The sequence below is a fragment of the Akebia trifoliata genome, chromosome 4, assembly GCF_017979445.1.
Source record: "Akebia trifoliata isolate Shusen 1 chromosome 4, ASM1797944v1, whole genome shotgun sequence".
NCBI lineage: Eukaryota > Viridiplantae > Streptophyta > Magnoliopsida > Ranunculales > Lardizabalaceae > Akebia > Akebia trifoliata.
This window is the reverse complement of record NC_141378.1, coordinates 13,365,557-13,391,399: the sequence shown is the minus strand read 5'-3', so window position 1 is coordinate 13,391,399 and position 25,843 is coordinate 13,365,557. Positions and strand designations below refer to the sequence as shown.

The following is a 25,843-nucleotide window of genomic DNA, read 5'->3' as shown; positions in this document are numbered from 1 at the left end:
GATCCAATAAAATACCCACTCGGTTTTGTTGTTGTTGCTGCTTTCTAAGTGTTGATCACTAGAATTAATATAACATGCTCAAAAATAATTAAGGCCTGCCCATATTTCAACACTATCATACCATCACACCATCAATCATGGTCTTAAAAATCATTTATGGACCGAGATGACTCGCTTAAATCATCCCAGTCGTGGAGGCGGCTGCCTAGCAAAAGAATCAACGTAAATTGTCCATCATATTGACTTGTCCGAGATCGAAGAGAGGTTAAGTCTGACTTGCCAACTAGGTAACAAAGTTGAACTTGACTCATTGACCATATTATGTAGCAATTAAGTATAAAGATTTTCTAATTCATCTCTGATAGAATAACTCAAAAATTCACTGTCGAGACATGTGCAAGAATCATAAATTTTTCCCTCAGGATATACAACTGCATATCCCCATAAACATTTGTAATTGTGTATCTTGAGGGAAAAAATCCACGGTTCTTGCATATGTCACGTTAGTGAGTATTTGAGTTATTCAATTAGATTAAGTTAGAAAACCAACACTCTTAAAATCAAGAGAGTTTTTATTGCGGCACCAACTTTTACTAACATCACACTAATCGTGTGCAATTTTTTTGATGTTTCATATAGGAATTGGTGTGCCAATGGTAGCTCTCTAAATTAAATCATATTTACTTATAGTGTTGTTGAAAACATAATAATTTGGTGGGTCCTTTTAGGCCACACATTTAAGTGCAATAAATTCACTTTGAAAATTGAAGTTTGAAGGTATTTTGATATGTATATATAAAAATATATATAATTTTTGTTAAGGGTATTTTCGTTACAAAGGCTTAGAGATTGTAGGTTGTAGCTGAGGACATTTAGGTCATTTTCATAAATGGTAAAGCAATTTGAAAACACGGGGAGGGGGTATCTCAAATATTACTGAATTCCAAATGGGGTATTTCTAAATCACCAAAATAATTTCAAAAACACTATCCTGACTTAGTAAGGCTAGTCGGACTCGGACTAAGGTTCTAAGGTTATAAAAGACATGGCACGCCCATCTCTCTCTCTCTCTCTCTCTCTCAAAATCTTTCTTGTTATACCGTAACGATGGGGAAAGATCTGACACAGCGGCCAAGAACCTCATGTATGACATTTAAATCATGTCTTCCTGTTCATGAAGCAAATTACTCTCGCATTCATGTCTATAGTAGTGGTAGTGGTGGTGGTAGTGGTAGTGATAGTGATAGAAGCAAAATCAAAAGCAAGAGATGGCATAGACTTGTGAGAAGGTTAATGAGATCATCAGAAAGCATCAAGAGTATCTTCTTCAACACCTCCAATAAGAATTTGAAGTTTCGATACGACCCCGTTAGCTACTCCCTCAATTTCGATCAAGGTAGAATCTAGCTGTATCTTCTGTTCTTCTTTGCTACACCAATGAGATCTTGTTAGTAATTAAGTGCAAAATTTTACATCTTAATTTAGTCATCTTTAGGTAAATAATGGTGAAGGCGATCCATCAACTCAATATTTTCGAGGATTTTTATTTTTTATTTTTTTATTTATCGTTATTATGATCATGGAAGTCTTATCCCAAATATTTTTTGATTCGATTTTGTATAGAATCACTTTTTCTATTATTGAAATTAAGTATGTTGTTCATTCATATATGTTCTAATTACTAATTTTGATGAGATGTGAAGAGGGATCGGAGAGGCTTAGAATATTAAATAGAAAAATCATATGGTTAGGCGTATAGTGTTTTAAAAATCAGACCAAGATGATGGACAACCAGTGAGGTCTGATTGGATTTTGTGATGAGATTGTTGAATTAATCAACCACTGGTTTTTCGTGAATTTTATATTTTATAAAAATAAATAATGATAATATGTTTTTAAATAAAATTATATTTCAACCTCTTAGCTTGATTTTCTCCCAAAAATCAATCATCTTTAAGGTCTTTACTTTCTACAATGAATTGTTTTTAATCTATTTTTATTCAATTAATCTTTCTCAACCTCACCTTAACCTTTTCTAAAACGACTTAGGATCCAATTTGGTGTGCCATTCCTATAATAAAGGTAATGTGTCTACATTTTCACGCACTTAAAGCTCTTAACCAAGTTGTGCACGCAACTTGATGTGATTGAACTCCAACAAAAATATGAGACATAAACACTTTGCGTTGTTATAGGAATGGGACACTGTTCTAGATCGCAACTCAAAAAAAAAAAAGCTAGCTTGATTTTTTTGCACTAAGTTCCATCATCTTTAACTTCCCCAACAACGGTTGAGTTTAAGTAAGGACTAAGTCTATAAAGTTTGGAGTTGACTCACCAAGTGGCATACTCAATTGACTCCTTGACATGATAAGTTTGGGAATCGTAGAATTGTATGCCTCGGGATACATAATTGCACTTCCCCACCCAAAAAGTGTATCCCGAGGTGCATATATCTATGGTTCCCAAACTTGTTCACATCAAGGAGTCGATTGAGTATGTCACCTGACGAGTCATATTATCAGGGCTATCTTTTGGGGTTTAGTTAATAAGTCATGGAGGCCTCCTCCCACGCATCAATACATGCCATGTATGCAACAATTCAAGGAATTAATGTCTATAATATCTCATTTAAAAAAAAAATCCTTCTTAAATCTAGCATGTATTGAGATGTGGGAAGAGAATTTCAAGTTGGACTCTTTAAGTTGTTTATTAATATCTTCCTAGTCTTTTGGGTTTGTTAGAGTTCTCTTGCTATATGGAGGGTACCATTGTGTAAATCTCTATTTAATAAGACTAATGATAATCTGATACACAGAACCATAGATCTTTTTCTTCGGGATACAAACTGAGTGAAAATTTTCGAGTCAGAATATCATGACTCATTTAATAAGAGAAAAGAAGAATGAAAACCTGAGATCGGAATATATATATTCCCACCACCATTATGTGTAAATTGGAGGGTCTGAGCTCCCTCTAATCAACCCAATTTTCTTATTTCTTTTGTATTCTCTTCTGTATTTAAGATAAGTAAGGAAAAGAGTGGCATAATAATTGTATCATAATTTGAAGACATTTTCAGTTAAGTCTACTAGAAATGCCTTAATTCAAGGGCAAGGGCGGAGTCAGGATTTTGCCAATGTGGGAGCAACCAAGAGTAGAAATGTTTTTGTGGGACAACTAAGAGTGAAAAAAAAAAAAATAGTTGTGGGAGCAACTAAGATTGGAAAAAATATTGTGAGGGCAATAATGACAGATTTTTTTTATTCACAGTTAAAATCTATCACAATAGCTTACTAATTCATAGACTTTGAAAAATCTTGTGGGGACAAGTGCCCCCACTCTAAAACCGCCCATGCTCAAGGGTGAAACAAAAGAGTATCTCAAATATTAAAAAATAATCAAAATGTGGTAGTGTATGTCTAAATCACCTTTACAATTTTGTAAATAATGTTTTAATTACCTAAAATTCAAAATTTAAATGTCAGCATTTCAATCTTGTTTTCCTCATAAATTCAAACTTGTTGTGTCATAATAGTCAAATTATATATGTAGATGTGAAAGGAGAAAAAACAAGTAGAGTTGGAGTAAAAGAAAAATTAAAGTAGCATTCAATGGTTGTCTGTGGTCGATGTCACACTCATGTATAAACATCACAAACATCTAAGCATTCTACCCCCACACATCTCTTACCCCCCTCCCTCCCTCTGACACACGTCCCCATCATAGAATCGTAAATCATTTGCCCTCGGTATACACAAGAAAAAGATTTGTGATAATACATATCCCAAGGCAAATGATTTACGGTTCTGTGGTGTGTGTGTTGAGGGGGGGGGGGGTGTTCAGAGGGGCGTCAGAAAATCATTACACCTCTTTTAACTTGTCCAAAGTGACTTTGTAAATATGTTAGTTTTCTTCTCTAGATAGAAAACGTTTTTTTTTTTTTTTTAAATGGAGATATTTAAAAAAGAAAATTGAAATATATTAGCAAAATATATATTTTTTCAATAATAATTCAGAAATAAAATAAAGAATTTCATTTTTTATTACATCAACCTGGATAAGTATTTATAGAAAATATTAGATAAATCATAATTTTTAACTCATCTTATATGAAATTATGATTTAGAGAGACGTAGAACACTATATTATAATGCGAATAAAATTCTAAAAACTTTCTTCAAATTCATAGCAGTCATTAATGATTGATGTGAGTTTGATAAAATCTAAATCTTTAAAGTTTGTTGCCTCCATTTCTTAAATAAGAACCCCCTTTCGTCAAACTTGAATCACGGATGAAATGAATGGTTGTAAATGATTTTCCTAGATAAATGATGTATAATATAATAAACTGGATCATCGTCAATTTAGGCTAGATCGAAAGTTGAATGGATTTTTATCAGAAAATAAAATGGACCTCTATGGGCTAAGATACACTTGATCATGTATGATTTTGAGATATTAAGTAGAAAGCTTGATCAATATGGATCCCGAGGCTCTTAACTTATCTTAATCACTTAAGGATTCATAGACTTTTTTGGCCAAGGATGCTTTGATATTTTTCTTAAACATAAGAGAGGACTAGGCTTTGGGCCATACACCAATGGACTATATTTTGGGCTTCATGTATCAATCCACTAAAATCAGTTATTGCAGTCCAATTTATAAATGGAAATACCCAATATGGAATTTTGAGTTCAGAAACCATACCCATGGAAGTATGGATTGAGGCAACGACAACAAAGAGATTCATGCATCCAATGGTAAAGATTGACAATAATCTCAGATCTTCTTAGATGATGGTTCTGCAAACAATTGTAGTACATCAACTCTATATACTAGCAGTCATAGTAGATGAAGGTCTGCCTGTAATGCTCACAAATGGCCCCGTATAACACATTGGGCTTGGTGTGTCCAATGGGCTGTACCATATCAAGTCCAATCTCTTCAAAGAGAAGGCTTTGCAATTTGTAGGAGCATATCCCCACCCATTAATTAAGAGAGCTTCTATTGCCACACCAAATTTTATTAATGCCACACTAATTTATATGTAAATCCCCAAAAGAATTGCACAGAGTTGGTGTGTCAATAGTAACTCTCTTAATTAATTAATCATAAAAAATAAAAAATAAAAAGTAAAAACTAGTAAAAGCATGGCCTAGATAACCAACATGTGGTGGGCCTCACGTAGAAATTTTATTCTTAAAAGTTCAACTGTTTAAGGACTTAATGGGTCTCATGATCCATCCGAAAAAAAAATGTTAGTCAAAAGTGAATTAATTACGGGCTGTTCTATTTGCACCCGCCTCTTAAACTCAGTGCACCCACTTAAAAACATTTTGGGGGTGGAGTGTGTGAAGGTAAGTGGCTGGGTGCACTGAGCGTGAGTAGTGGGCATAAATTGAACGGTCCTAGATTATCAAATTTTATTGCATGCTAGAAAAATAATATGATCGATGACATTATAATAAAAGTAAGGTCTAATAGAATATTATGGCATATTAGAGTTATGGGTAACGTTCAGCAGCCAACGCTTAGAGAGCCAACATTTTGTCCTATATTGGTTAGAAGTTTTGGATTTGACTGACCTTTTGTAAGGGTGTTCTATATGGTGAGGAGATCATCCTCATGAAAAATTAGCTCATTCTGAAACCTCTAACCCCATTAAAAGTGGTTTACAAGTGAAAGAATTATGGATTATCGACTTTTACGCTTACTTTGTAAACTACTTTTGATGGGGTTATAAGTTTTGGATTAGGACGATTTTTTGTGAGGAGAGATCATCCTCACAAAAATCAATCCATTTCGAAACTTCTAACCTATACAACACAAAGTATTGGCTCCCTAACGTTGGTTGTTGAACGAGACTCGGTTGTTATATCTCTTTTTTCTTTCCGTTGGTAGGTAGTGGGTTTCAACCTTGCCCATTTGCCATGTTGGAAGGGTTTAGATCATTTTTCCTTTTCCCTTTGGTAGGTAAGTGTCTTCTTCTAGGGAACAAGAAAAGCAATTAGAGACTTTACCATCCCTAATTTGTGGGAACTTATCATTTTGAGCCATTTTTTTTTTTAAGCTCACCAACTATCAACAGTTGTTGGTATAATTATTTAGGTAAGTTTTGTAGTTTAAACTGAAAATCTTTATAATTATTTCTTAATTAAGTTGTATAGATTTATAACTATCATGAAAATTATAAAAAATAATAATGTATTTTGTTAGAATTATTGAGCCAATCATATTTTAAATGTTTAGGAAAAATGATCATATATTTGATTTCATAATGTTTTTTATGAAAATGATTATCTGGTGCGATCAATTTGATGAATTTATCTTTAGGCCCTTGAGTCCAATGTTAGTTAAGAGGAACGGTAAATGTCCATGTTTGGGAATGGCCCATAGGTCTCCACCTCCACATTTTGAAGTTTTAGTTACCTTTGGATACCAAAACAATTAAAAGATTTAGTAGCTAACTTTGATGATTTAGGGAATAATTTGGATGAAAATCTAGGCCCTCTTCTCTCATCAATAAGAGTTTGATTGACACCCTTATCACACTGAGTCTCTCTTAACAAAATTTAAATCATCAATCACATCTTAACCAATCTATATTGAGAGAGAGAAAAGAAGATGAATTTAACATTGACGGTGAGCTAGGAAGGTTCAGGCACAATGGATATTGTTCAATCTAACTTCAGAACTATTCAATGGACAAACATTGTGACAACGGGTTTTTTTTTCCTATATGGATTAGAAGTTTCAAAGTAGGGCTGACTTTTTGTAAGGATGATCTCCTCATCATAGAGAATATCCTAAAAGAAATCAGCATATTCCAAAACCTCTAACCCCAATTTACAATGTTAAAGGATTGTGAACCATCAATTATTTGTAAACCATGTTTGATGGGGTTACAAGTTTCAGAATGGGTTCATTTTTTGTGAGGATGATTATTACCTCACCATAGAGATTATCCTTAAAAATAAAATAAAAAATCTATTTCAAAACTTCTAACCCATATAGGATAAATATCATCACAATGTTTGTCCCTTGAATAGTCCCAATCAAACTTATTTACAATGGCACAAGTTGTATTTCCAAAATTTTACCATTCATGATGTTAACTATATTTTGTAGACATATGTTGGTTTAATCAATGTGTATAGGCATTAAATAATTTAACATTTATCATGTTGAATTTTGAATTTTAGAATAATGTAAAATCTCACATAACTTACGTATCATGAAAAATAAGACTCTTCTTTGGTGAAAAGATCATTCTCACAAAAATCAGCTCATTCCGAAACTTCTAACCCTAATTTACAAGTTGAAGAATCGCGAACCGTTCAATTTTTGTAAATCACTTTTGATGGGGTTAGAAGTTTCAAAATAGACTGATCTTTTGTGAAGATGATATCCTCATAGGGTGACGTCCGAAGGCCCTATGAAAAGTGGTTTACAGATAATTGATGATCCACAATTCTTCAACTTGTAAATTTGGATTAGACATTTGAAAATGGATTTATTTTTTGTGAAGATGATATTCTCACTAGAGAGATCATCCTCACAAAAAGTCGGCCCATTCTAAAACTATTAACTCATACGTTGAAAATGTTTGACACAATGTTTGGCTCACCCTAGAGCCTCCGAATGCTCATAGGGATGGGTTTAAGAGCCAATAAGATAGTCAAAGTATTTTATCTTATATGGACCAAAAGTTTTTGAATGAGTTGATTTTTTGTGAGAATGATCTTTATAGTAAGGAGATAATCCTTACAAAAAATTAGTCAATTCTAAAATTTCTAATCTCATATGTTTACAAGTTGAAGAATTGTGGACTGTTAATTTCTAACGTTAGTTTGTAAATCATATTTGTGACATTATCCTCACAAAAAATTATTCCATTCCAAAACTTTTAGCCATATAGGACAAAACTTTCACTTCATTTTGACTTCCTAAGTTTTGGATACCGAACACTACCCATATATATAATGTACTTCAAAAAAAATAATATTTGTAAGATAATTATTCTCCTTTTAATATTTTTACTATTATAATCAGAAAGCGAAACAGATGTGGTTCGACACTAAAATTTAGATCTCACAAATGACCTTTCCATGTAAACTTAATATAATCTGAAATCATTTTGGTCAAAAACCAAAAAAATTACAATCATGACCTTGTGCTACCATTAATCAAATTTCAAAATTTTCAAAAATATTTTTTTCATTATATAATCTTCAAAAACCCTATCCTCACAAACCCTTATGATATATTTGTGATTGCACATGCCACCTTCTAATTTAAATAAAATAAATTTTTAATAAACAAAAAGACTTTTCTTAATCTTAAAAAAAAATAAAAAAATAATGGAGGCAATGATATACCTTAACTAACACGTGCGTCCCATTTGGATTAATCCTTTGTCGACATAAATTAATTAAACAACAAAAAAGAAAGAGACTCGTGTGTTCCAATGTGCGCTTTACTATGTGGTGGGGGCAGTGGACCCTTCTTTAACTTAGCTGTAAAAACGCTTAGATGCATCGCCTATCGTGGGTACGATGTCAGAATCTTTCTATATTATAATGTTACTTTGTCATATTCTTAAATTTAAATTCAAACCTTTTTATAATCTACTAATTAAAATAAACCATATTATAACGAAAAGACCTAAAGTTAAACTGCACTTTTCTATGACCTCATGAAAATATCTTCGTCACACGTGACAACTACAGGCTATTTATCAAAATATCTTTGTCACACGTGACAAGTAGAAAATATCTTCTCCTCAGCCAACAAAATATCTTGGTTACACAAACGACAGATTGTTTCAAGATTGTTCTAAAACGCGTTTTTCGATGCAACATGGTTATTGTTAAAAAAAAAAACCGTCTTATTCCTGGTATACCAGGTGCTGGTATACATGTCCAAATGGCCCACTAATTGTTGTCTTGGTTCAAAGGAATGGGCCTACATTACGTATCAATATTCATAGATTTGGATATATCTCATTGATGCTTTTCTTGAGAAAAAGTAATAAAAATTGATAATTATCTTTTACATAATCACTTGGATGTTCTCCATTTTTTCAATGTCTTCTACAATATAGTCAAATATCGTTGAATCGTATAAAATTGATGGCATCTAAAAATAATTATCACTTATTATTTATTCTTAGTCTCAAAAAATTAAATCTATAGAGATAAAATGATGGGAAGAGAAAAACTCGTTAGAGAGAAGAGATGGAGAAGAGGATTTTCATTTCTATACTGTGCAGAGAGAGACTAGTGAGACATAAAAAGAATTGGTTCAAGTTTTGATAAAAGAAAAGATGGATTGATTTTTTTGCAAATTATTTTAAAGTTTGAAAATAAACATGGGATCCAATTGAACACATGAGATCCATCTAAAAGGGGGTTTGTCCGTTGAAATGCATCAGATCCAATGACTTCAGTCCATCATTTTTTTTTTCCTTCATATTTTCGAGTCTGTCCCGTGAACTGTCACCTATATATATATATATATATATATATATATATATATATATAAGTATTAATGAGATATAAATCTTTGATGATTAAATTTTATGTGCATCTTCTAATTTAAAAAATGAATTTGTCCTCATTACATATGCTATCTTCTAATAATAATTTTGTGATATTTAGAAATTAACTATCTATAAATAACAACAAAATCTCCTACTCAGAAAAAAGATAGTTTCTATTGCCAATTTGCCACCCCAACTTTTACTAACGTCACCCTAAGATGTATTATTTGATTATTTACATATGAATTGAGGTGGTGCTAGCAAAATTTGGTGTGGCAATAGAATATCTAAAAAAATATTGATTTGGTGCTAATTTTTGTTTTTTGGTAACGAGGTGATCCCTATGGTAAAGAGCCATCCTTCGGTCTATCGAGTTTGACCTGACTCAACAGAACTAATCCCCGGACTGCACACACCATCCCACCCTGTCACATGAAGCTATTAAATAGTCATCTTTTTGGTGGAGAGACATGTACAAATTTAAAGTCATGATCTGGGAAGCACACCCATATGTTTCTTACCAACTAACCCCCAATGGGTATTTGATGCTAATGTTCCAATGAGGACTTGGACATTCCTTTAATTCGTGAAATGGTCTTCTAAATTAACACACGATCTTGGTCATGTATGTCCAAAGTCCAATAATTAGAACTTATTGTCGAGATAAGTGTAAGAGGATAAACAAAAATCTCAATTATTGGATTTTGTATTTTACAATTAAGATCATATGTATTTTGGTCTCTTGAAATAAAATATCATTGTGAATTTATTTTTAAATATTTCTAATAGTTTGCTTAATTTGTCATATATTGAGTTAAAAAAAACATTATTTTACTCAAATATCCTTCAATTAATTATTTTTAACGCAACAATAGCCATCGGACTTTTCTTCTTTCCAATGAAAAATACTAAACTCAAATTTATGTTTATTTAATGGATAACATTTTCGATCATTATTATTAGTATCAAGTACTATATTCTTCTCACAAATGAGGAGTTAATTTAAGGACAGAATATCAACTACGTGTTCGATTTCCATTCTTTAGATAAAATATAAAATATTAGAAGTTAGGTCCCGATAAAGGACTTTTATTATAATAATAATAATAAAAATAAAAATAGGAGAAAATGAAAGATAACTTTAAATTTCTTGAACCAAGTGAAAACAATGTCTTTAGTCGGTTGGAGTCAGGAAAGCAAATATGAAATCTATGTCGGTACCAATGGTTGAGTGACTAGTATGGCTTTTCTTGTGTTTGATGTGAATTCAACTTTCCAATCTTTTACACGTAGTTATATTTCGAGTCATCTTGTGATCTGTATTACATACGTGCTTGATTTATATTCGTGAAGAAAGGATTTTCGAATGTTCCAGCGCGTGAGACAGGTATGTGTTGCGTGTGTGACGAGAGTTAGCTTACCTACCTTGATAGTGATATCAAGGTGCGTCGGCTAACATTGCCATGCAGCATGAGAATACCTCAATCCATGCCTCTACTCTATGTGATAATTCTAATCGAATACATCATTAAAATTGGCTCATTGGGTCACTGCATTGATCTTAGCTAGATCTGATTAAATTCAAGTGTCCTGATAATATGACTCACCAGATGACATACTCAATTGACTCTCTAACATTGACAAGTTTGAGAATCGTAGAACTTTACGTCTCGGGATATACGATTCCCTCGGGATACACTTTTTTATGAGGAAGTGCAATCGTGTATCCCAAGATGTACATATTTATAGTTCCTGAACTTATCGACGTCAGGGAGTATGCCTACATTTTTAATTTTTAATGTCTTAATATATAGGTTATAACAAACTATAACAAAGACAACAAAGCCTCACTCGGGTGTGCTAATCAAATCATGTTCATTCTTCATTCTATCTAAAGACACTTCCTGTTTTATTAAATGTGAATTCGTATTTTCTTATTCTGTTTCAATCCACATTTGTTTGGATCTTTCTTTTGCACATAGTTCTTCAAAAGCTAGCGCATTTCCATTTTAATTATCCAACTAAAGTTTTTTGGATACCATATTTCCTCAATTTCTCAATTATTATATATAATAGGTTCAAGACAGTAAAATCGATCATTTTAGAGTATCTATAAATCATCAGTTTTAATTAGACATTCATTTTTTATGGGTGTTAGTTTTAAATTTCCACTCAATGAAGTTGATCTTGGTTCTACTTGTACTAAAGCATTGAGACTCTAACAATTCTTTTCATAATTTTAGTTTTATGATGATTCCCTTTCTAGACTCATTAATAAATATTGTATTTGTTAATAACGCACACCAGACTTAGAATTTATTAAAATAGAAATAAAATTATTTTTTACCATTGCCTAATCTCATTAAATTTTGTTGTAATATTATTATTTGTAGATCAATTCTTTAATTAAATATTTAAAATTGACCCTTAGAGTAGATAATATTATTGAAATATACATTCCAATTAATCAATTTTCATTTTAGTCCCCCATTATATAATCTCTCTTGGATCCGCTCATACATTAATGTATTATAGCCTAACTACTTTGACATTTAGGAAATATTTTCTACAGAGTATGTTGGGCACAAAATATTTTCACATTTTTCCCCATAAAATACTTAAGTACAACATATGTATTAATAGTGTATGCATATGAATTGGGAACTCCCAAGAATTGATAAGATGGCCAAGACCACACTTTAGGAAGTGTAGCTCTTGAGTTTGAACCTCTCTTAAGCGTCACACTCAAGGATTTATCCCAAAAATTACCTGGTACGAGTGGAGGGAGGGGATTATAGGTGCCCCAAGGATTAGTCAGATCCTCTAAGAGACTCAAATACTCCATATAAGAAAGTAGATTCATTGTTGGATGTTTGAATTCACTCTAGTACAATGTCAATTACTTAATATTTATCGAAAATCATTGGTTGATAAGTCAAAATGAATAACCCATACATGTGCATTATGAAGATCAATCTTCTCGTATCAAGGGATCTTAAAATAATACAATGAGATTTTGTTAACTCAGCAAATATTTTCAAAATATTGAATAAATCTTCTTGAATCTTGAGTGAGTCAATGTGATGGACGATTTAAATTTATCATGCTTGATAGCATCCAAGATCAAGTCATCTCACTCCTGAACAAGTTTTTAAACCATGGCCACCGTAGAGGATTGAATTTGAGTTTTGACAATTAATTGCAAATTACATTGATAATTCAAAATTTTCAAAGTTAACTAGTCGCAATGATACAACATGATTTATTAAGTGCTTACCAAAATATTGAAATTTACAATGGATTGGATCATAATTGGACACCTTAAAATCAGGTTACTACCAAAATGTTCCTTAAAAAAAAAAAAAAAAATCCATTTCTAGTGGAGCAGTGCAATCTTAAACTCCCACCCAAACACCCCTAGAGACTCTAGGTTAATGACGCATGCAGTGACGATATAAGGTTTATAGTTTATGTATTATATAACAATTTTGCTACCTCATTGGGACGTGGAAAGGCACGCAGAAGCCACCAGCTCGCCACATCCAGAAGGAGGAGGCAAAGGACCAAAATTCGATGATTCGTGGAACCAAATTATTTTTCCACATGGCATTTTCTGGGTGGACTAGGGAGAAGCGATGGACCAAACTTTGTACGAACTCAAGTTTGTTTAATTTCACATATGGCTTGGCCAAGCCGAAAATACAGTTGGATCAGCTAAAGTTTGCTAGCCGATGCCGTGGATCAGCTGCTCCCCGAAACGCAGAAAAGAAAACCTAGAAAAAAGAAAAGCGGTGACTACGTGGAGATCAAGTGGGGGCATCAAGTCCCTTACAAATATTTTAATTCACTGGCTTCGATGTTAGCTCTAGATATTTTCCTTCCCTCCCCCACTCAATCTCTCTCACAGCTTCGTTGTCAACAGTTACGATTCTCTCGTCTCCATAAGTAAGAATCTGATCTCCTCTTCTTCACTGATCTCTTCGTTCTTCTTTAATTCTGATCTAGATCGTCGAATTAATCAGCAATTTTCCTCTTTTCAAGTCTGAATTTGATCTGATTTTTTCTAGATCACTTACGTTCAGATTCTTGCATTAAGCACGTAAACATATTCACATTTCATGTTGTTTTTTGTAAAATTTCGATTAGAGTTCTCTGATTTTACTGTTTAAAGTTCCCGACTCGCCTTTTCGATCTTGAGAAAGGTTTTGTTAGAACGAGACTTGTTTTTGAGATTTCACCATCTTCTGTTGTTCGCATTTCTTGGTTTATGTTTCATTTTTCTTTCTTTCTTAATTTAATGTTTATGATCGTTTTTTTATTTCAGCATTAATTTTAATGTTCATGATCGTTTTGATTTCATTTTTTTCTTTTCTTTTGGAATTCTCTACAGTGAAATCAAGAGAAGAAACATCTGTACTGGATTCTCTTCGATGCTGCTTTAACTTACAGGTGAAGAAGATGAATCTTTTTTTTTTTTTTTTCTGGGCTTTATATACAGTAATTATATAAATAAAACTCAATGCTCTTACTGCTTTGATGATTTTGGCTCATTTGGTAACTTTACCCAACCGTGTTTTTGCTTACTTTTTTGTTAATCTTCTTGTTTTTCTTTCTTTGATGTAATCTGTTTCTATTTTTCTCTATGCAATTATGTTATATTAGTATTTCAATTGATTAAGCCAATGTGAAAGACATATTCATATCAGTTTGTTATTCTGGTTGTACTTATTTTATTTTTTGCTCAAGGTATAGAGTGCATCATCTCTATGTTGCGTGATTTGTATTTCCGTCACATATTGTATTGAATTGTCAGTATATCAGTCCAATATAAATTACTAACTTTGTTTTAATGGGTAGTTTATAGTGGCCTAGGAAGGATAAAAATTGCCTTAGCTTATAAACTAGATATGCACACCCAACATTGCTGAGTCAATCCCAAACTTCTTGCCAATTACCAGCCAGTTGATTGGTGATTGAATTACTTAATGTGTCTGTTTGATTGCCAAGATATCATTAATCAATGTGTTGACTAATGTTAGTTAATAATTATCACATGGGTCAGTTAATAGTGATCATGCGGGACAAGAGGTTTGTTGAGGTTATTGATAGGCTTGTAGGTGCCTTTTATTGGGTTGATTATATGTAAATGCGCTGAGAGCATATTTTCAAGGGTTTATGCACCCACAAATTGTTCATATAGAGACCAAATTTGGGGAGAATTAGAAAATATCGTTGGCCTTTGGGATTTTCCTTGGGGTGTTGGTGGAGAATTATCTGAGGTTGACAATGAGGGCCAAGATTTTGGAGAAGGCCAATCTCTTATGGCTACAATTTTAGTTTCATCCACGCGTATGCCCTCATTGAAGACTATGTAACCCAAGAAAAATACCGAAGACGTGAAAAAGTGGCATTTCTTCAAATTGATGTAAAGATTGTTGGCTTTGAGAACCTCAAAAACAGCCCGTAGATGCAGAAGGTACTTTGAATCATATTTAGAGTAGATTAAGTTCCCGACTTGTCTTTTCGATCTTGAGAAAGGTTTTGTTAGAACGAGACTTGTTTTTGAGATTTCACCATCTTTTGTTGTTCGCATTTCTTGGTTTATGTTTCATTTTTCTTTCTTTCTTAATTTAATGTTTATGATCATTTTTTTATTTCAGCATTAATTTTAATGTTCATGATCGTTTTGATTTCATTTTTTTTTCTTTTGGAATTCTCTACAGTGAAATCAAGAGAAGAAACATCTGTACTGGATTCACTTCGATGCTGCTTTAACTTACAGGTGAAGAAGATGAATCTTTTTTTTTTTTTTTTCTGGGCTTTATATACAGTAATTATATAAATAAAACTCAATGCTCTTACTGCTTTGATGATTTTGGCTCATTTGGTAACTTTACCCAACCGTGTTTTTGCTTACTTTTTTGTTAATCTTCTTGTTTTTCTTTCTTTGATGTAATCTGTTTCTATTTTTCTCTATGCAATTATGTTATATTAGTATTTCAATTGATTAAGCCAATGTGAAAGACATATTCATATCAGTTTGTTATTCTGGTTGTACTTATTTTATTTTTTGCTCAAGGTATAGAGTGCATCATCTCTATGTTGCGTGATTTGTATTTCTGTCACATATTGTATTGAATTGTCAGTATATCAGTCCAATATAAATTACTAACTTTGTTTTAATGGGTAGTTTATAGTGGCCTAGGAAGGATAAAAATTGCCTTAGCTTATAAACTAGATATGCACACCCAACGTTGCTGAGTCAATCCCAAACTTCTTGCCAATTACCAGCCAGTTGATTGGTGATTGAATTACTTAATGTGTCTGTTTGATTGCCAAGATATCATTAATCAATATGTTGACTAATGTTAGTTAATAATTATCATACGGGTCAGTTAATAGTGATCATCCGGGACAAGAGGTTTGTTGAGGTTATTGATAGGCTTGTAGGTGCCTTTTATTGGGTTGATTATATGTAAATGCGCTAAGAGCATATTTTCAAGGGTTTATGCACCCACAAATAGTTCATATAGAGACCAAATTTGGGGAGAATTAGAAAATATCATTGTTCTTTGGAATTTTCCTTGGTGTGTTGGTGGAGAATTATCTGAGGTTGACAATGAGGGCCAAGATTTTGGAGAAGGCCAATCTCTTATGGCTACAATTTTAGTTTCATCCACGTGTATGCCCTCTTTGAAGACTATGTAACCCAAGAAAAATACCGAAGACGTGAAAGAGTGGCATTTATTCAAATTGATGTAAAGATAGTTGGCTTTGAGAACCTCAAAAACAACCCATAGATGCAGAAGGTAATTTGAATCAGATTTGGAGTAGATTAAGATATCATCAAAATAAACTACAACAAACTTACCAATTAAGGGTTGTAGTACTTGGTTCATGAGGCGCATAAAAGTGCTAGACTTATTTGATAAACCAAACGGCATAACTAGCCATTCATACAAGCCATCCTTGGTCTTAAAGGCCGTTTTCATTCATCTCCACGTCAGATCTGTATTCAAGTCAAATTTGGAGAAGATGGTTGAACCTGTTAGGATGTTGAACATGTCATCAAGCCTTGGAATTGGAAAGCGATACCTTATAGTAATTTTGTTCACCGCACGACTATCATTATACATTCTCTATGAACTATTCTTCTTAGGTACCAATAAGGCGCTAGAACTGGGCATGGACTAAGCCTTAGCTGAATGAGACCCTTGGAAAGTAAGGCTTCCACTTGTTCTTTCAATATGTCATTCTCTTTTGGACTCATCTTATAATGGGTCAGATTTTGGAGGCTTGCACTAGGCACCAAATCGATGTGGTGTTGTATATTTTTAATAGGAGGTAATGAATTTGGCAAGTCCGAAGGAAGAACACGAGAAAATTCTTCAAAGAGGGGTTGCATTTGAGGAAGAACTTGAGAGAGGGGGCTGATTGTGGGATGGATTAGGTTGATGAGAGAGGGAGGGGCAGATTGTGGATAGTTAGACCTCCGATTGTTGGTATAAGAAGGACGAGAAGAAGTAGGAGAATCAAGCATAAAGGATTATACTTTTAGGGCATTTTTTATGGTTGCGTACAAGCTTGTGTATTGATGCGTGGCCAATTTCTCTTGAATTCTTCTATTCAGCCCATTGATGAAACGGCCTATAGTTTGGTCTTCATTCTCTTGAAGTTCATTCCTTGAGAGAAGGTGAGAGAAGTCGTCTACATATTCTTGTATACTTTGAGACCCTTGCCTACAATCTTGTAGGTTGATAAACGAGGTTTGGATGTAATCCGGTGGTAAGTATCGTTGCTTAAGCAATTGCTTCATGACTGGCCGTGATTGCACTTGGTGAAAGTCTTGACGTAGTCGATCTCGTTGGAGATGTTCCAACCAAGAGGAGGCGTCCATGGTTAACTTAAAATCCACAAGTTTGACCTTCTTATCCTCCGAAATTTTCTTGTAATCGAAAAATCATTCAACAATGGAGATCCAATTAAGAAAGTCCTCAATGTGCAAGAGCCCATTGAAGGTAGGAATATCCGACTGAAGCCTATAGTAAAAAATCTGCTCTTGTTGCCCATTGTTGCGAGGATGTGGGGGTGCGTTATACACGAACATGAGTTCAACCTCCTCAAAATCATGGAAGAACTAATTTGTGGGTGGGGGATAATGGTCCCGTCTTCCATTGGCTTCGCAATATGGAGGTGGGTAAGTATGGGGAAGGTTAGGGAGAAGTCTATCATGGTCAAAATAGGGATGTTTAATTGGGGAAGGGGTAGTATAAGGATCCGATTCATTTATGTAATCCATCTTTGGGGTGTTATGGTCCTTGAAGGGTCATTGAAGTTATTTGATAGATTTTGGAAAGGTATTTAGAGGATTAGGGTTAGGAGCATTTTGTGGGAGCAAATATGTAGTGAGGGATTTTATTTGAGGGCATAGGAGTGATGCGGTATAGTTAGAAGGTTGAAGGAGGGTGGTGTGGTTTGGGCAAAAACTAAAATTATGGGTAAGGTTTTGATTTTGAAGGAATTTGGATTCTCTAGAAGAGTTTTTAGGGGCTAATTTATGAGGGGAATTGTGGGAGGGACGATGGGAATCCTTTGGGTCTTTATCTCCAAAGTTTTCTTACCTTTCTCCTTCTCAATGGTATTGAGAATCATGCCTTGAACATGGGGCTCCAATATAGCCATAGTTTTGTTGGTGATTCTTTTTTCAAACTTCTCTAATTTGACTTTCAATTGAGCTTATAGATAAGATTCTGTGATAAAATCACCTTCACCAACATCTTTTGTGGATTGTAGTAAGAAATCTGATACCACTTGACATAGCGGAAGTGTTTGAATCAATATATTCGATAGATTGTGTTTAATGGAGCACTCAAAATCAATTTGAATCAATAGATTCAATTGATAAACAAGCAATAGTTTAAAAGAAAATAAAGCATAAAAGTAAAAAGTAATTAAAAGAGAAAAGATAATTGAATTGATTATTGATTGATTTTCGGATTTGGAGTTCCTTATATAGATAACTCCATCATAACAACTTAGAATCCTACTAAAATATTAAAAATTAACATTCCTAACTTATCTATAACATAATACTTACTTTCTAATCCTATTAAAACTCAAATTGGACACTTCTAAGTATTTCTAATAATAATCTAAATTATAAAAACGAATTTAAAACAAATTAGAAACTAACAAGGAATTGTACTCCTAACATAACTATGAAATAGAAGTCCTACTAGAAGTAGAAATAGAAATAGAAATAGAAATCCTAGTAAAACTCTAACTAAGATTGTAGATGTCCTATATCAGAATACTAAATAGTAATATATGTAAAGAAAATAGTTAAGTTAAGCTAATTTATAAATAATTTTTTGTAGTCGAGTATTATAAATTTGAAGTTAGAAAAAATAATAGTACTTGTATTTTTGTAATAAATATAAAATAGAGGCTTTCAATTATTCAAATGCAAAATATTTCTATTTTGCTAAAATATAAAGTAATAATAATTTATATTATTATTTCTTGTAATGGATTAAAACTTGAAATTCGATTGTGTGGACTTGAAATTTATAAATATGCAATGACTATCTTAATTTTTAATTTTTTAATATTAAATTTTATTTAAAAATGTCATGCATGTGAGGCTTATGCCTCGAGGCACTGGCCAGCCTTGCGCCTAAGCGTCTAAAAGCATTGATTCCAGCCATTGGATCTATTGCTGGTATCATGGTATTGAAGGATAAAAAGGTAATTAACATGTCAAATACTTTAAATGTGCTCAAGTGTTCCCCCTCCCTCAGTAAGACCTTACTAATCTTTCCCCCCTCAAGAAAGACATAGAAGAGAAGAAATCCTTTCTTTTCTTCTTTCATGTGGATGACCCTATCTTTTATTGAAAGGTTTTTTGTAGTGGGGGCCTTTGTTGTCCTACGGTGATTAGGGAAAGATTCCAATTTTCGGAGGAACTGGTTAACATCACTTGTAGCCATTTGTAGCTTGCTTCCAAGCCTTGCTCTCTGTCTGTTTGTCTCCGTTTCTCTCTCTCTCTCTCTCTCTCTCTCTCTCTTTTTGTTGCTCATCTCGATCACCCATTGTATTTTTTCTTTTTTGATTTTTATTAAATTTACAATTATCAAAAAAAGATAATGTCTTTTCTCACGTTGGCTTGGGAATTTCAATGTCATTAGATTCTCTTTCGAAAAGAAAGGGGGATCGCAAGTGACAAAATATATGGAGGATTTCAGTGAATTTGTGAGTCAATTTTTTTCTAGACCTTCTAGGGGGTAGTACCTTTACTTGGTTTAACAACTAGGGAAATCCCACTATGCGCACTTGGATAAATGGTTGGTGTTGAGTTAGAGGGAGAACATTTTTTATAAATTTCTTAGCTTGCAATTCCTAGACCCAAACTTAGTCATATTCTCATTGTATTGGGAGCTGGTGAATCACTCAATTCCTTTTCGTTCTAAAACATATGGCTCAAGTATCTAAATTTTGGTAGACTTATTAGCCAAGTGGTGGGGTTCCTTCTCTTGCATAGTTAGAGCTTGGTCAATTTAGATGCAAGTTGAATTTCTTATAGAAAAGCTCAAGTCCTATAATAGATGTATACTTGGTTGGTGGACACAAGGAAATTGAGTTTCTTGATGAAATTGTCGCTCTGAATAGGCAAGAAGAATATGATATGTTAATCCTATGTTGATTACTCTAATTCTAAGATAGTTAATTTGAAGTCATAATTCCAAAGAATTGTGAATCTGAAGAAGATTATTGGAGGTATTAATTCATGGTGGGTGGTTAAAATAAAGGGACCATAGTACAAATTGTTTTCATCGTATAGCCACTCTTCAAAGAATACCTAATCTCATTTCTAGGTTTGCCAATAAGTATAAGTGTAGAACATTTTGTAGGATGAAATCACATTAGGGAAGGTGTGATCATGTTTTACGAAAACTAATATACTACAATTTGTTGAGTGAAACCTTTTTTGGTCAACTTTTGTTTTGACCAAATGAATCCTAATCAAAGTTACTAGTTTGAAAAACCTTTGAGAAGAGGAGGAGATCAATAAAGGGTCAAAGGAGACAAGTTCCCAATTTGGATGGATTCTCTTCAAGTTTTCTTGGGAATTTATTGAAGAGGATCTTTTATTGGGAGTAAATGACTTTTGGGCATACTTTGATTACCAATCCATTAACACCTTTTAGGTCTCGATTCTTAAAGTATGGGGTAGAGAACACTCAGAGCTAAGGCTAATTAGTCTTATTGGGTCAATGTACAACATTATAGCCAAAATAATGCTTGCCTCTAGAATCAAAAGAGGGCGTCCTTTAATTATATCTCTTAAACAATGAGCTTTTTGCAAAAGTTCACAAATTCCACATGCTGTATTGATTGTTATTGAGTGCCTTTATGCAAGAATTCGTCCCGGTAAATTAATTGTCTTCTGTAAGATCAACATGGGGAAAACATATGATGATGTTAATGGGATTTTCTAAAATACATGAGGTCAAAATGGGCTTCTTCACGGTGTGGAGGAGGTGGATCATGAGATGTGTATCCACAATGTCCTTTTCAATAATGACAAATGGGAGCTCGTTTGGTTACCCTCTTTCCCCTTCCTCCTACTTAGGTTTAGTGAGGTCTCCTATGTTGTTTTTGGGTGGTGTTGGGCATAGTTGTTGATCTTTATGAAAGTAAGGTGTATGGTGCCAGGAAGATGTCGGATGTAGAGTTCTTAACAAGCATTTTGGAATGAATGAGCGTGTGTGTGTATGTGTGCGGGGGGGCGTTTTCCGTCAAGCTACCTCGTTCTTCTTTCAAGAGCTGGTTATAAGACCAAGTTTATATGGGATCCTATGATCGAATGTGTTGGTATAATACTAGGGTCATGGAAAACTAATTTCTTCTCCAATGGGTGTAAGTTAACCCTAATCAAGAGTAAACTATCTAGCACCTTATGTACTTCCTACCTCTTCCATCCATCTTTAATTCAATTGAGAAGCAAATTAATAAGTTAATTTGAAAAATATTGTTTGATAATGTTGGATCTTTTTTTGTAGATTGGAAAAATATTTGTTCACTTTAAAGGGGGATTGTTTTGTTCAACATCTGCAGGCCATGAATGTTGTGTTGCTTGGTAGATGAGATTGGGGATTCAAATTGACATGAACAATCTTTAGATGAATGTAATCCCAAAAAATATGGGAGTAGAAATTTGGTTGAGAGAGTGGAGAGGTTAAATCTTTACATGGATGTGGACTATGAAAAGATATCCAAAATATCTTTTTTGATTTTGGGTTGTCTTCAAGAAAGGGATGCCCATCTCTAGTTTTGTAGTTCAATCGGATAACTCGATGACTTGGGATGATGGGTTCATAAGATTTTTTAATTAGGAGATGGGGGAGTTGGTGAAGTTGGTTGGTGAGCTGGCTAATGTGGTTATGCTTCTAGGACTAGCAGTGGTTGGGTGTGGGAGGCATCCAAGGACGAACTATTTTTTGTGCGTTCTTTCTATTGCTCTTTGCTTCATGGACATGAGAGTTTCTTGATGGTGGTTGTTTGAGGGCCGAAAGTTCTATAGAAGATTGTTTTCTTTTTGTGGATTGTAATGTTGAGAAATTTACTTACAATGGACCTTCTAATTTGACAAGGCTTCTGTTTGTCAAATTTCTGCTACATGTGGAAGAAAAAAGGAGAATCGGTGGATCACCTTCTTCTCCATTGCTTGTTTGCTTGTGAGGTGTGAGCATATTTTTTTGGAGTTTCTTGGGCGTTTGGGGGCCGCTTTTTCGTTGTCAAAGAGGATTCTTTGATCTTTCCTTCCATTTGTAGTTTATTGGTGATGTAGGACATTTACAATTCTAGTTAGAGAGTCTTAAGTAGTTTCTTAATTCTTGTAGGATTTGTTTATATTTTCTAGTTCTTGTAGGATTTCTGTTTTCATAGTTACTTTAGGAGTAATATTCCTTGTTAGTTTTTAATTTGTTTTCAAATTTCTATGTTTGTCTATATTCATTTTTCTTCTTTAGGCTATAATAATTAGAAATGCTCACAATGCAATGGCCTTCTTCTCATTGAGGATTTCCTCGATTGGTTATTTACTGTAGAGTGTTTCTTCGAGTATATGGGGATACCTAAAGTGAAACGAGTCAAGTTGGTTGCCTTCAAACTTATCGGTGCAACCTCATCATGGAGGGATCACCTATAGCGGGATAGACTTCATCAAGGTTTCCGTCAAGTACAATCTTGGTCTGCGATGAAGCAATTGCTCAATCAATGCTATCTTGCTCCGGATTATGTACAAATTTTATTCATCAACCTACAAAATTGTAGGCAAGGTGCTCAAATAGTCCAAGAGTACGAAGACGAGTTTTTAAGGCTCCTCTCACGTATCAGCATCACGAGAACAAAGATCAAACACTTGACCAATTTGTTAATGGGTTGAATAAGAAGATACAAGCGAAGCTTGCTACACATCAATACACCTCCCTTCATGCTGCCATCAACAACGCATTGAAGGTAGAGTCTTTCATGACCAAACCCAAGTCCTTTTCTAAGCCTTCCTACAACAATAATCGTCGAACCAATTACCTCAAATCTGCTCCTCCCTCTTTCGCTTTTATCCATCTCAAAAGTAGACCTAGCACGATCCATCTACACATGCCTACACCTCCCATCCTCTACCTGTACCTCCCAACCAGCCTAAACCTTCATTCCAACTCCAAAACAACACGAATTCCACCCCTTCTTATCCTAATCAAACCGACAGGAACAATCAGACACCCCTCCTAAACCTAAACCCACCAACCCTTATGCACACCCCAAGCTAAACAAGTGCTTAAAGTGTAGAAAATTTGGTCACACCTCCGAGGTGTGCTGTAGTCGACAAGCCATAGTTTCGAAGGCCGAATGTGAACGTTGGGATGATGATAATGTTGGAGATAATGACGGACTTGAGATTTATGATGCCTATGGCGATGATGAAGAAGGAGAACATTTTTCTTGCTTAATTCACAACCTTCTTTTTGTCCAACATGTTGATCTTCCTATAAGGCATAGTTAGTTTCACACCACTTGCAAAATTCAAGGTAAGATATGCCAGTTGATCATTGATAGTGGGAATAACAAGAATATCATCTCGTCGCGTATGGTAAAAGCTCTCAAGCTACCCACAACTCCATACCCTAGACCTTATTCAATAAGGTGGGTCGATGATGAATACCTCAAAGCAAGTTACTCAACAGTGCAACCTTGCATTCAACATAAGTGCATATAACGTTCAGATTTTATGCAACATTGTCTCTATGCACTCTTGCCACATACTTGTAGGCCGACCTTGGCTCCACGAAAAGGATGTCACGTACAGTAGGAAAGTTGTTGACAAACCATTTACCCCAAAAAACTGATTTGATGGGGAAGGCACAAATATGAACTTGGGCTCGATACGTGAGCATGTGACACTTGGGAGTGGAGGTGGATACACAACACTCAACACTCCCCCTCAACCCATAAGGGTGGAAAATTCCTTCGAGGAGATTCGATCCTATGACTTAAACGGATCTAGTGCTCTGATACCATGTTATCAAACCATTTACCCCAAAAGGCTGATTTGATGGGGAAGGTGCAGCTATGAATATAAGAAGGCCATGGGTTGAACTGGGGCACGATATGCGAGCACTTGACACCCGAGAGCAGAGGTGGATAACACAACACTTATTTAAAGCCAACACCTACTCCTTCATGCACAATAAAGTGAAGGTTGTTTTGCATCCCTCATATGTCAAACCAAAGCCTTCTCAACCAGCCAAATACAAACGTGATACAAACAAACATAGGTATTTCAATGTGAAAGGTATCTTTCCCTACTATCTTGACGATGGAGTTTTTTTTTATCTGCGTTGAACTTGGAGACGAGCTCTCTTCAAGAACGGGGCCTGATGTAGGACATCTACAATTTTAGTTAGAGAGTCTTAAGTAGTTTCTTAATTTTAGTAGGATGTGTTTCTATTTTCTAGTTCTAGTAGGGTTTCTATTTTCTAGTTTTAGTAAGATTTCTATTTTCGTAGTTACTTTAGGAGTAGTATTCTTTAGTAGTTTCTAATTTGTTTTCAAGTGTCTTTTTTTGTCTAAATTTGTTTTTATTCTTTAAGGTATAAGTGCTTAGAAGTGTCCAAATTGAGTTATAATAGGTTTAGAAATTTTCTATTATGTTATAGATTGTTTAGGAAAGCTAACTATTTAGTATTTTAGAAGGTATTTAAGTTGTTATGGTAAAGTTATCTATATAGGAGCTTCAAAAACGAAATTCAAGCAATTCAAACATATCTTTATGATTCTCTTTTCTCTCTTAGTTACTTTCTAGCTCTTTGTTTTATTTTCTTTCAACCTATTGCTTGTTTTTCAATTGAATCTATTGATTCACATGCTTCTGCTACTTCAATTGGGGTTATTTGGAAAGAGAGGAATCAATGAATCTTTGAAGAAAAGGAACCTTCTTCTAGTTGTTATCGATTTGATTGCGAGTTTTTGTTTTATTGGTGTAAGATTTTTAAAGAGTTTAGGGATACTTCTTAGGAGATTTTATAGGTAGGTGAGATTGGGTCTGTAGATTAGCTCGTGTAAGTTGTGGTTTTGGTGCTTCTGTTGTTTTCTTGTTGGTCATCTAAACTACTTTAATAATGAGAACGGTTTCCCTCAAAATATGAAATAAACTGTATGAATGTATTAGTGTATCAAGTTCGTGGGGGTTAGTGTGTCTGACTGTACACCCCCTTGCCGCACATTGACACACTTCTGTATCTTTGTTACGTGGATGTGAAGCCATTTTTGCTCACTTGATATGCTAAATGTTTGAACACATGGGCATGCTTGAGTTCCTAAATTAGGAAACACAACTCTCTGTACCAATGACTTGCTGGCAGTCCTACGATGAAAGCTATGTTAGTGCAATGACTATCAAATCTAGGAGTGTCGGCGTGCTTGCACTTACCAAATAAACTGCTATAGTGCTATTAACACCCAACCACTCACTTATGAAAGTACAGAATGTACACAACCTACACATTTGATAGGCTTGTCAAGTATGGGGGAGATTTTTTATTTTTATTTTTATTTCAAACCTTAGTCTCCCATGGTTTCTTAAATTATTGTTAGTTCTTTTGTGAAGGATTTCATATTTTTTTATTGCACTCATGTTTACTTCTCAATCTTATGAAATCATGCCATATATCTTAAATTGGGATATGGTCATTTCCTTAAATTTGATTGATGATGGTCTGCAGTGCACTGGCACAATTA

The 25,843-nt window shown here is 34.1% G+C and overlaps 1 long non-coding RNA gene across 7 annotated transcripts in view; it reads left to right on the top strand.

Moving 5' to 3' along the window:
- Positions 1-13,126: 13,126 nt before the first annotated feature.
- The window catches only part of LOC147403920 (uncharacterized), a 34,618-nt gene continuing 21,901 nt past the window's right edge, over positions 13,127-25,843 (top strand). For 2 of the 7 annotated variants that reach the window (XR_015177657.1, XR_015177653.1), the window contains exons 1-3: positions 13,132-13,489; positions 13,935-13,993; positions 15,268-15,326. This is a non-coding gene — a long non-coding RNA (uncharacterized LOC147403920). Of the gene's footprint in view, positions 13,490-13,934; positions 13,994-15,267; positions 15,327-25,843 lie in introns of all 7 variants that reach the window. The other 5 variants (XR_015177656.1, XR_015177654.1, XR_015177655.1 and 2 more) reach the window with 5 other exon arrangements.